Below are 10,970 nucleotides of genomic sequence, written 5' to 3' on the forward strand. Positions count from 1 at the left end.
TATCTTATTTAGGTTCAAGAAAATTCTACCAAGACAACCTTATTTGTGAAATGTGTTATAGTTTTACTTACTACTGTTTTTTTAAAAAGGTAATTTAATTTTTTTTTAAGTAGAACATTATAGTCTCCCACTTCATGCACTAGCTATAGTTTTGAACATAGTTGGGGTGTTTTATTCCCTAAAGATTATGCTTTAATGTCCATAAGACTTCACATACTGTATTTCCAGACACATGTCATCATTACTGAGAGTAGAGCACATTTGTTATGCTGAATTTTCCTAGCTGACACATATTGAGAAAGTGAAAAAGTGCATCTAAATCCAGAATGGTTCACACATCATCTACAATAAAAACATGTTGCAGGGTGACCAAATTATATTTAATTTCATATCCAAGTCAATGATTTATTGAAGAGTGTGGAAATTAAAAATATTTATTAACAAAATAAAGCTTTCTCAAAAGGCAGAACAGCATATTATGCCCACATGAAACATTTATCTAATCAAAGTGTAGAGCACCTATCACTTTAAGTGACTAGAGACTCATCAGATAAAACAAACAAACAAACAAACAAAAAAAAAAACCCACAAACAAATACAACCAAACCCTTCACATTCTTCAACATTCCTATCCTCCCAAAATTAAAAATTCCAAATAGCTATAGACTGCAATGGCTGTCCCTATGAACTTTTCCTAAATAAAAATACTATTAAAAAAAATCCACTCAAAAGAAGGGAAAATTGCAGAAAAGTAACACAGACTTTAATTCAGACTTTGAGAAACAAAATTGGAAGGGAAGGGAAGGGAAGGGAAGGGAAGGGAAGGGAAGGGAAGGGAAGGGAAGGGAAGGGAAGGGAAGGGAAGGGAAGGGAAGGGAAGGGAAGGGAAGGGAAGGGAAGGGAAGGGAAGGGAAGGGAAGGGAAGGGAAGGGAAGGGAAGGGAAGGGAAGGGAAGGGAAGGGAAGGGAAGGGAAGGGAAGGGAAGGGAAGGGAAGGGAAGGGTTCTTTTCAGCACAAGTTCAAGACTTGCAGAATTGTGTAAAATCAATGGCAAAAGTATCAGGGACCCATAACTTTTCCAAATACCATGCAGGTTCAAATGCTGATGCTGTCAGTGTCAGTTAGCTTTTGGGGGTTTTTGTGTTTGTTTGTTTGTTTGTTTGTTTGTTTGTTTTGTTTGGTTTTTTTTTTTTTTTTTTTTTAAACTTTCAGATACATATACATTTACTACATGGAATGCTTTCACATACATGTACAGCATGTCTCTCTGGATTTTGGCATAAATCTAAAACATCTGCAGCTACCTTTTGGAAGTGAAGATGATGAATAGTTATAGAAGTAGGAAAGACTGTAATGTTATTCCTGAGATATGCATAGATAGTAAGATTGGTCCACAAAATGTTCATAGCTAAAGTGTTTTTTGATTCCTCTTGAGAATGTTAATCTATGACAGAGTCAAAGAAAATACATGATGTAAACCAGTATGGAGATTCGCAGTACATAATTTATGTCTTGGTAAATGTCTGTTGTCATAGTCTTATGCCCAGGATTATACAAAGTAATGAAAGATACATCTCCTCAATGAAAGGAATTTAAACTGTTTTGCATGATAAAAGCTTGTGGATGAGTTAATCTTGATGTCCTGTAAATTTTGACATTCACTCCTCCAACACTCTAGTGTGGATCAACCACACAAAGTGACAGCAGTTCTTGCAGTAGGGTTTCTCCAAAACTTTTAGGCAGAAACACTTAGTTATAAAAACAGATGAAGAAGTTAGTGAGTTTCAGATACATATGTATAAATATATATGGGAAAAAACTGTAGAAATCTAGATGCCTAAGAGAATTCTGGAATCATCTGAGAAAGGATTTTGGTTTAGATTGATAGGTAATGTGTGGGACAGGTTTAATGAGTATTTTTCTCTCTGTGTAGTATAATTTCATTTAATTCTTTAAAGTTATTAAGAAGTTTGATATGTCCCAGGCATGTTACATTTGCTGCACTTGGGCAAGACATCAAAAAGTTGAGCTGGAGTGGGGAGGAGATTGCACCTCACGAACAAAAAACCACTGAAACTCTGCCATTTTAGAGTAAGGTACAACTCCAGTTTGAACAATTTTCCTAAACAGTACAAAAAATTGTGTATCTGCATCATTTCACTGATGTTGTCTTCCTGATCCCATGGGTTTGAGAGTTAGTCAGGTCAAAGACTCCAAGGTCTCAGAGATGTTGTGGCAGTCAAACAATATATGGATACAGAGTGCAAAAAGAAACATCTTTCCCCAGAGTGTTCTCCCTGATCTTCAGAATAATGTCTGTAAGAGACATCTGCTTGATCATGTTCCTGGTCATGCAATTCAGGGACAATTTTCCATTTTTGATGGACACTGTAGAGGTTTCACACTTTGCTGCAGCTTTGCTGGTGATAAACCACGTCATAACAGCTGTAATCCCAGGCATTTGTTTTATTGGCATAAGATAATAAAGAGCACATACTGATGACATAGCTAGTTAGATTCTGTATATATATATGTTGATGTATAGCAGTGCCTAGAGTTAATGCACAAACATCCAAGACTGAGTCTCTTGAATATAATCCAAGCTCACCTGAAGCTGCTTCCAATTTTCTGTGTCTCAAAATAGGGTAGAGAACTTGACAGTATGTTTCCCTATCAGAAGTTTTTCATGATTTCATTTAAGAAGATAGGTTCAAATTCTGGTTCCTCACACAGTATTAAGAAGGTATAGTCTGATTTAAGTTAAATTAAAAAAAAAAAATGCACCAGCAGCAGGCATTTTCAGATGAGTTTGTTCTATTTATGCATGAAAGTTGCAACATTAATTTCAGAACTGTCCTTATACATATCAGTATGGCTGCGATGCACAGAATTAGGAACCATTATTGGATCTTAAGAAGCTTGGAAGAGCAAAACGCTACAAAAAATGTATTTTCAGTAGTTTTTAGAAGTTGATAAAGTCTATGTACACCTATGAAAAACAGACTTCTAGAACTGAAATTTATAGAATTTAAAAGAATATCATGTATTTTTTCTTTTTGGTGCATATAATCTCCATATGCTACAAAATATTTATACTGTCATTGTTAAGTATTCTGGGCCACAAAGAGCTTCTACCTTCTGATCATTACGTTGTATTAAGAACAAAATTATTATTTGACTATGTTCAACAAAAAAAAAAAAAAAAATAATAGTTTACTAATTTTTGACAGTTCATTTGGTTTACCTTAAAAGATTGCCCAAAAGTGAATTTGATAGGGGTTTGGTGTGGGATATTTTTTGGTGTTTTTTTGTTTTTTTTTTTTTTTTTTTTTTTTTTTTTTTTTTTTTTTTGGTTGGTTGGTTGTTTGTTTGTTTTGGTTTTTTTTGTTTTTTTTTTTTTTTTGTGTTTTCTTTTGTTTGTTTTGTTTTTTTTGGTGGAAGGGGATTTATTTTGTTCTTTTGTTTGTTTGCTTGTTGTTTTTAGGGGTTTTTTTTTGGTTGGTTGGTTTGTTTTGTTTTTCTCTTTAATATCTGATAATTGGAGGGAAGGAACAAAATCTTCAGTTGTACATCCTAAATTACTCACAGAAAGTTTTGAGGGAAAAAAAAAGTTACAAATACTCAAGGTGTTGCTATAGCTTTGTCACTGCTGCAAGCGCATTAATTCTCAGTGTTGCAGATCCCCCAGAGGACAATGAATTACTTCTCACTGTCAGCTGCTCTGCAGAACTTTGTTCACTCACTTTATACTCCACAGACCAGTGTTAATAGTCCCTGATCAGACAAGATCAGACCATGTCTTTTCCCAGAGCCAAACATAATCAGTGTTTTGCAAAGCAACAACAGTTTTTGCTCACTTCTAAATATTTTGAAATTCAAGCAAACCCAAAAATTTAAAGAGTATTTCTCAAAACTGTACTGTGTGTTTTAATGGCAGTTTGTTGCATGCTGCTCAGCAAAGCCTTTCTGTAATTATATCATAACATTAAAGCACATTATGTGAACAAAGAATTTTCAATATCAGGGAAAATAGTATTTTGTTAAGATCCTGGCATCTTATGATCTGTATTTCTTGGTGACACCTGTCTTATAACTTGTACTCTCCTGTGGCTTCACAATCAACAAGCCCTTTTCTTTTATGGTACTCAGATAATATGTTTGGGCTCTACGTGGCTGTATTCCTAAAAACTGCAAATTTTCTTTAACAGAGTTATATACTTTTTTGTGAAATACAGACAGTAAAGGATAAGCTTAAATACAGGCACATGCACGCATATGTGCACATATATAATAGACTCATATCATAGAATGGCTTTGACCCTAAAGACCATCTAGTTCCAACACACCTGCCATGGGCAGAGATGCCATCATCTATATATACATATATGTATATATATATATATATATATATATATATACACACATATATATGTATAGGATTATATATAAAATTGAGGAAACTGCAGTTGCTGTTTCAATGCAATTTCATTTGCTTTGTCTTTTCTTCCAGTAAAAATAATAATTAAAAAAAAAACAAGCGAAAGATTCTGTTTTTCATTGTATTATGATATGTATTTTAGATTACACTGTTATTGCTTCTCTTCAAAATATTTCAACAGTACATATAACAATTCCTTTTGCAAACTTTTTGACTTCTAAAGTCTAGTCAGTTGAATTATTCCCTTCATATATAATAGAAAACATGAAATAGGAGAAAAAAAAAAAACCTTATTTGAGCAACATGTCTGAAGAACTGTTTTTCTGTCTTAAAACATTCATCAAATTTTTTGTTTATGCTTAATAAAGCACCCCAGACTCTTGCAATTTTCATTAGCTGAAGTAATTTTTGTCAACTTTGAGTGACTTCTGTTTGCCATAACAATACTTTACATTTGTACAACAGTTTTCATACAAAAGTATTTCAAAGTGTTTTGCGTAATGTGTTTATATAAGGGATGAATTAACCAACCAGTAAATTACAGTTACTTCTGGAGGGAAGTTCTGCAGAAACTTTGTGCCAGAATCTTAAATGGGTTTAATTTTTATCTTTTACATAAAATTTCATTGATTTCAAAGAAGCAAAGCATACAATTAAATTAAACTCTATTTTATAGAGGAGGAAAGATTCTTACTCCTAGGATGCTTAACTCCAACCAAGAAGCGGCCTCTGCTCATTTCTTCTGCTACACTCCCTGTCATTCTTCCAGCAATTTGCTTGGTCTGATTTGAACCTTAAATAAAGTCATATGATCAGAGAATATCCTGAGTTGGAAGGGAACCAAAAGGATCATCAAAATCCAACTCCTGGCCCTACACAGAACAACCTAAGAATCACACCCTGTGCCTGAGACCATTCGCCAAATGCTTCTTGATCTCTGTCAGGCTTGATTCTGTGACCACCCTGGGCAGCCTTTTCCAGTGCCCAAATACTCTGGGTGAAGAACTTCTTCCTAATATCCAACCTAAACCTCCCCAGAAAACAACTTCAGGCCATTCCCTTGGGTCCTGTCACTGTCACCACAGAGAAGAGATCAGTCTCTGCCCCTCCTCTTCCCCGCGTGAGGTAGTTGTAGCTACCATGAGGTCCCTCCTCAGTCTCCTCTTCTCCAGGCTGAATAGACCAAGTGACCTCAGCCACTCCTTGTATGCCCTCCCACCCATTCAACTTTTAGCAGCTTTGTGGATCTCCTTTGGATGCTCGCTAGTGGCTTTATACCTTTTTTATATTTTGGTACTCAAGACTGCACACAAGACTCCAGGTAAGTCCGCCCCAGTGCAGAATAGAGTGGAACAATCGCCTGCTTTGACTGCCTGGCAATACTGTGCCTGATGAATTACTAATAATATTGCCATCTCAGCTTTGATGACTGTTCATGTGTACATAATTAATTACTTGAAATGCAAGCAAATCATAGTTAACTTCAGCCACCTTTTAGTAATGAATAAGCCCTCTTCTACTAACAGAAAGATAATTTGGATGATGCTGAATTTGCAATGTTCTAATAATATATCTAATGAAGATCATCTTTGAGTTTGAAACATCAATTATCTATCTCAGAAATAAAACTTGATTTATTCCATATTTTTAACAATTTCATTATATTGTATGAACCACTGTCTATGCAGAGCAATAAACAAAGTGTCTTAAAGTCCTGGTTGGAATTTCTAGATGCTGTTTAGTAGAACAAAGTTCTTCATTGATATGTCATAAGGAGTTGCTATAAGAGGATGCAAAAATTGAATTTTCAGATGTGTAGCAAAACCAAGAAATAATAATATTTTTAATTTTTTTTTTTTTTCATTCCAGCTTGGCTAGATTATACTCTTTCATTATGAGTGTCAAGCATCACGAAGTGTGTCAGTCCTATTTATTTTTTTTTCTTTCTTGGATGGGTTTGATAGTATTAAAATCTCTCCGAGCTAAACAATATAAAGTAGTGAGTTGGTTCGGGGTGGGTAAAATCATTTAGCAAATTAGGATTTTTTTCTTTCAAAGATGGCAGGAATAAGAAAATTCTTCAAAACTGGAACAGGAGGTCAACTGTTTTGCTTGTCTTTTGACACTCATGTTTCTCCTGGCCTCACCTCAGCATGATATTGCAGTGTTTGCAATTACCTTGCTGTGCTTAACAAGAAATTAATTTTTTTTTTCCTTAGACTACATTACACTATTCTATAGTTCTTTCCAAGAATGCCGCAAGTAACTGCACAAATTTTACAACCCCACAAGAAATAGTAGAAATTTCACAATAGATTTCATGTTCAAAGGTGCAATGAATTTACAGAAACTAAAGGTTAATAGGCAGAACAAAGATATTGGAATTTGGCCCATGGTAACTTCAGTGTAGCTGTTCATATGAGTAAATGTTGTCAGAATTGAGACTTTCTTCTTTTGTGAAATAGAGTGATCCAAAAACCCTGATCACATACTTAGCCCTTCTGAGCAAACTGTGTAATGCAACAGATTTTTTGTTTGTTTGTTTGTTTGTTGTTTTTGCTTTTTTTTTTAATGTTAGTTGCACCATTATTCATAGTAATTAGAACAAATAATAAGAACAAACTTCTTGGACTTAAGTGATACTTCATGTCCAGGTTGTTAATTAGATTTAGTAATCCCAGGGATTACTTCACAATTTTTGCTGAACGTGTTCCCTGCTTCTTTATGAGACCTAAAGTAACTTCTGGATATAACCATTAATTAACAGTAAAAGTTTTCAATTATGTGCAATCAAAATACTCAAAAGAAACAGAACCCTCTCCAAAAAAAAAAAAAAAAAAAAAAAAAAAAAAAAAAAAAAAAAAAAAAAAAAAAAAAAAAAAAAAAAAGAGAGATTGTTATCTGCTCTGTGTTAATTAAATGGTCTACACCCAAAATAGACGAATTCAAGAAGAATTTTTTTGGTAACAAATCTAGGAACTAGCTGCATCTTTGTATTACAGGTAGCTGTGTGATATCATAGGAGGAAAGAGCCCCCTAATGGTTTTAAGTTAGCTAGGAAAATAAAAATAAATTTCACATCCTCTGACTTCAAACTGGAAAGGAATGCAACTTAATTTCAAAAAGGTAAAATTAATCTTTTGAGAAAAAAGTGACATAATTGAATCAGTTTAAAGTGTTGCAAAAAGTCCAGATTAGCATTAGCAACATCAAAGACCTGAAAGAAAATGCACAGCTTGTAAAATGTAAACTCTTAACTCTTTCTGATTCATGTTTTTTTCATGTATTTTTTTTATGGATCTGACAAAAGAAGATGCTTACAATATTTTAATGGGGAAATGAATAACATATGAGTAGAAAAATATGAGTGTGAGCTTAACTAATTGTTTGGGTTTCTAATTCTCTTTTGCACTTTAAAAAAATAAATTTAAGGTTCAAATAAAATATTCCCGTCGCAAAAATAGACACTTTTTAGTGTTATTTCGAGTTTCATGGTTTAGATGTAACCTGACTAGTAGCAGACACTAATCTGGAGGGGAAAAAATATTGCTGCCTTTGAAGTCACAGAACTACTATGATTTTTTTTCTAACCAGAAAATTATAAGGTATATTTAAAGAACACAGGTATAGTGAACAAGACATTTCAGAGAGAAAAGAGAGATATTAATAAGAGCTGTAGGAAAGCTTTTGAGCATACATAAAGGACTTTTTTTTTGCTAGTCAAACTGCACATGAAATATACTGAGGCAGGCCTTAAGCTTTGTAAGAATACAAAGTGAATTAGACATTCAATTATCTTAGCTCCTTATAAAATACTGTCTATGCTTGGCAAATTCAGCTCTCAATACCCATTTCTTTGTCTTAGTGTTAAAATTTTAAGTCAGGTAATTAAAATGTAAGGAGTTTATTTCCATTATTTGTGGTCAGATTCGGCTCTCTGAGTCCAAAGTCAATGTATGCAGTGCTCACCTTTGGCAGTATTTTGTGGAGTAAAATACCACTCAATAAAGCTATGTTGGCAAAATGTGCCCCCAAGAGATTTCTGGCTACATGGAAAGAGTTTCAGATGGAAGCATCAAAATTGCTGACATTTATGTATATAAGAAATAGCATAAACACTATTCATATAGAACATACAAGGTATTAGAATAGCACATGCTATAGTTGAAGTAAGCCTTTAGTTTGGGGTCATCAGTTTAGCTGCTGTTTTGCCAGTGCTTATACACATGATACATTATAGAAGACAAAGCTTTCTCTCAAGCATTGCAGGTTTTATCCATGTGATCACTAAGATACCTCCTTCAAATTACCTTTAGTTTGAAAAAAACCCCGCTGTATATCTAAGATCCTCAATTCTTAAATGTCTTTTAAAAATTATAAATAATCATTTTGACAACTCCCCTTCCCATTTGGGCTTTTGGAAAGTCATTATTATTTAAGTATGGTGGTTTATGGAAATTTATTAAAAATTTATTGGCAAAGGAAGAAAAGTGCTTTTTTTGTAGTTGCGATTCTTTAGTAGTTGGATAAATAGGATTTCATGTAGGTCCACTGTCTAGCAGCAAGACCTTGCTATAGGCAGTTCCTTAACTGGCCAAAGCATTGTAACACTGTACTTGGCTGGGTCAAAGTCTACTTAAAGGCTTGCATTAATAGATCGATGCCTCTACTTCACCCAGAAGGAATAATCATAGTATCTGGCATATGAAAAACTCTGCAGTTTGGAACGAGGAGCAGAGTGCACAAACTGATGAGGAAGGTGGTGCATATTGTCATAGCTGGAAGGAACGTGCTGCTAATGAAAGAGCTGTCTTAGTGTTATGCTCCCGTGGCCTGTTAAACCCCCAGTAAATCAACTTCCTACTTGCTTCAAATCCAAAAGCTGGGTTATTTCAGATGTAGTCTATCACCTTCAAAATCACAGCAATCTAACAGAACCTATCACCTATGTCTGCAAAACCACTTAAAACACAGCTGCAGGAAATACACAGGAACTTTATGTAGAGCTCTGCAGTTAGGAGACAGTAGAGTCAATGTCATATCAAAACAGGCAATCAGTCCATGGGATGGCTGCTCCAAACATATAGCACCATGTAACAACATTCTAGGTTTCACATTTCAAGTCATAAGCCTTGATCTTTGCTTTGCAGGCAGAATGCTCACAATAACTAGTATATCTATTAAAAAAATGGCAGTCTAATGATAAATTATTTAGGGCTGACCATATTTACTCAGCAGTGACAAGCCTGGAGTCAAAAGACAGATACTATTTCAAACCACTGACAAGCACTGAGAAATCCTTCAGGTAAATATGCTCTCTACCTAGCTTCACAATATGTACACTAATGGATTATTAATATTGGGAGAGCTTGTGTGCCATTATTACTCCAGACTGTTTATCATGTGTGGGACAAGTTACGTTAAAAAATCATCCAAGTAGTTAGAAATAATCTTTTCTGTTTGTTTCATTCCATTCACCTAAAGGCTTAAGCATGATAAATGCAATGCACAAACCATGTCCTGTTAATTGTCTTTAAGTGTACATAATAATTGATACATATAATCTGTGGGTGAAAGAAATACAAGTGCAAAAAATGCAGTCTGAGAACAAATAGCAAAGCTTGTATTTAACATGCAAGATACAAAAAAAAAAAAAAATTCTTTTTTAGCTGCTCAGAAAAGCAAATGATAATTTCCTTACCTGGAAGATCAAACTCTGTAAATCATCAATAATACGTGAGATAAGGGGAGAGAATGAATGTTTGCCATCCGTAATAAGCCTTTCTTCAGAGAAGCAGAACATGAGAGATGCAATTGTAAGTGAAACGAACTATTCCAAGATCCAGTCTGTCATCAGTTGCACTGGCTTAGAGCTGGCATCCTCTTGCAAATGAAAAAAAGGGTAGCTCAGCAAGTTCTCCAGTGAAAGAGCTCAATATCAGTGTTATCAGGCACCAGCTGTCACACACTGATGCTATAGTGGGTACAGTCTCCCTCTATTGCGCGCTTTCTCTCACTTGCTCTCCCTCTCTCTCACCCTGACGTTCACTCAGCTCTGAATCTGAGCTCCTTCTGCTGCTGTATAATCAATCTAGCCTGTCTCAATCTAATAGGCCTCTCTTTAACCAGCCAATCAATAGCACAGATTCCACTGCGGCTCCCCAGGGTCTTTACCAGGAGTGGTACAAACAATAAGAGTTTGGCCAGCAGTTTAACTAAGTATTTTTCATTATTTAATCTCTGTTAAAGGAAAATTGTTTAGGAGAGCCCAGGTTCAAAGCTATCTTTCTCTGTGTTTTTTGTGATAATTATATAAATACACACATTGCACTGCAGTAGCATTCTGAACACTTTAAAATTTTTACCCATTTTACATGTTTTAGAATGCATACTTAAAAAGAAAGAAAATAAACACACACACACACTCCCTCCGTGGCCCAGTCTAGAAATGAACCTGCATGCCAAGACTCAGGCTCTGTGCTCTTAAAAATCCAGTAATGTGTTTTGTAACTGGAATTGTTTATGGAAATTG

General features: G+C 34.7%; 1 long non-coding RNA gene across 1 annotated transcript in view; it reads right to left on the reverse strand.

The window, feature by feature from the left end:
• Positions 1–10,268, reverse strand: part of LOC136302652 (uncharacterized) — a 218,420-nt gene extending 208,152 nt beyond the window's left edge. The window contains exon 1 of the long non-coding RNA XR_010724103.1: positions 10,140–10,268. This is a non-coding gene — a long non-coding RNA (uncharacterized lncRNA). The remainder of the gene's footprint in view (positions 1–10,139) is intronic.
• Between the last annotated feature and the right edge of the window lie 702 nt (positions 10,269–10,970).

Source organism: Chamaea fasciata, unplaced genomic scaffold (assembly GCF_029207755.1).
Source record: "Chamaea fasciata isolate MVZ Bird 193981 ecotype frontalis unplaced genomic scaffold, bChaFas1.0.hap1 SCAF_1, whole genome shotgun sequence".
NCBI classification, from domain to species: Eukaryota; Metazoa; Chordata; class Aves; order Passeriformes; family Sylviidae; genus Chamaea; species Chamaea fasciata.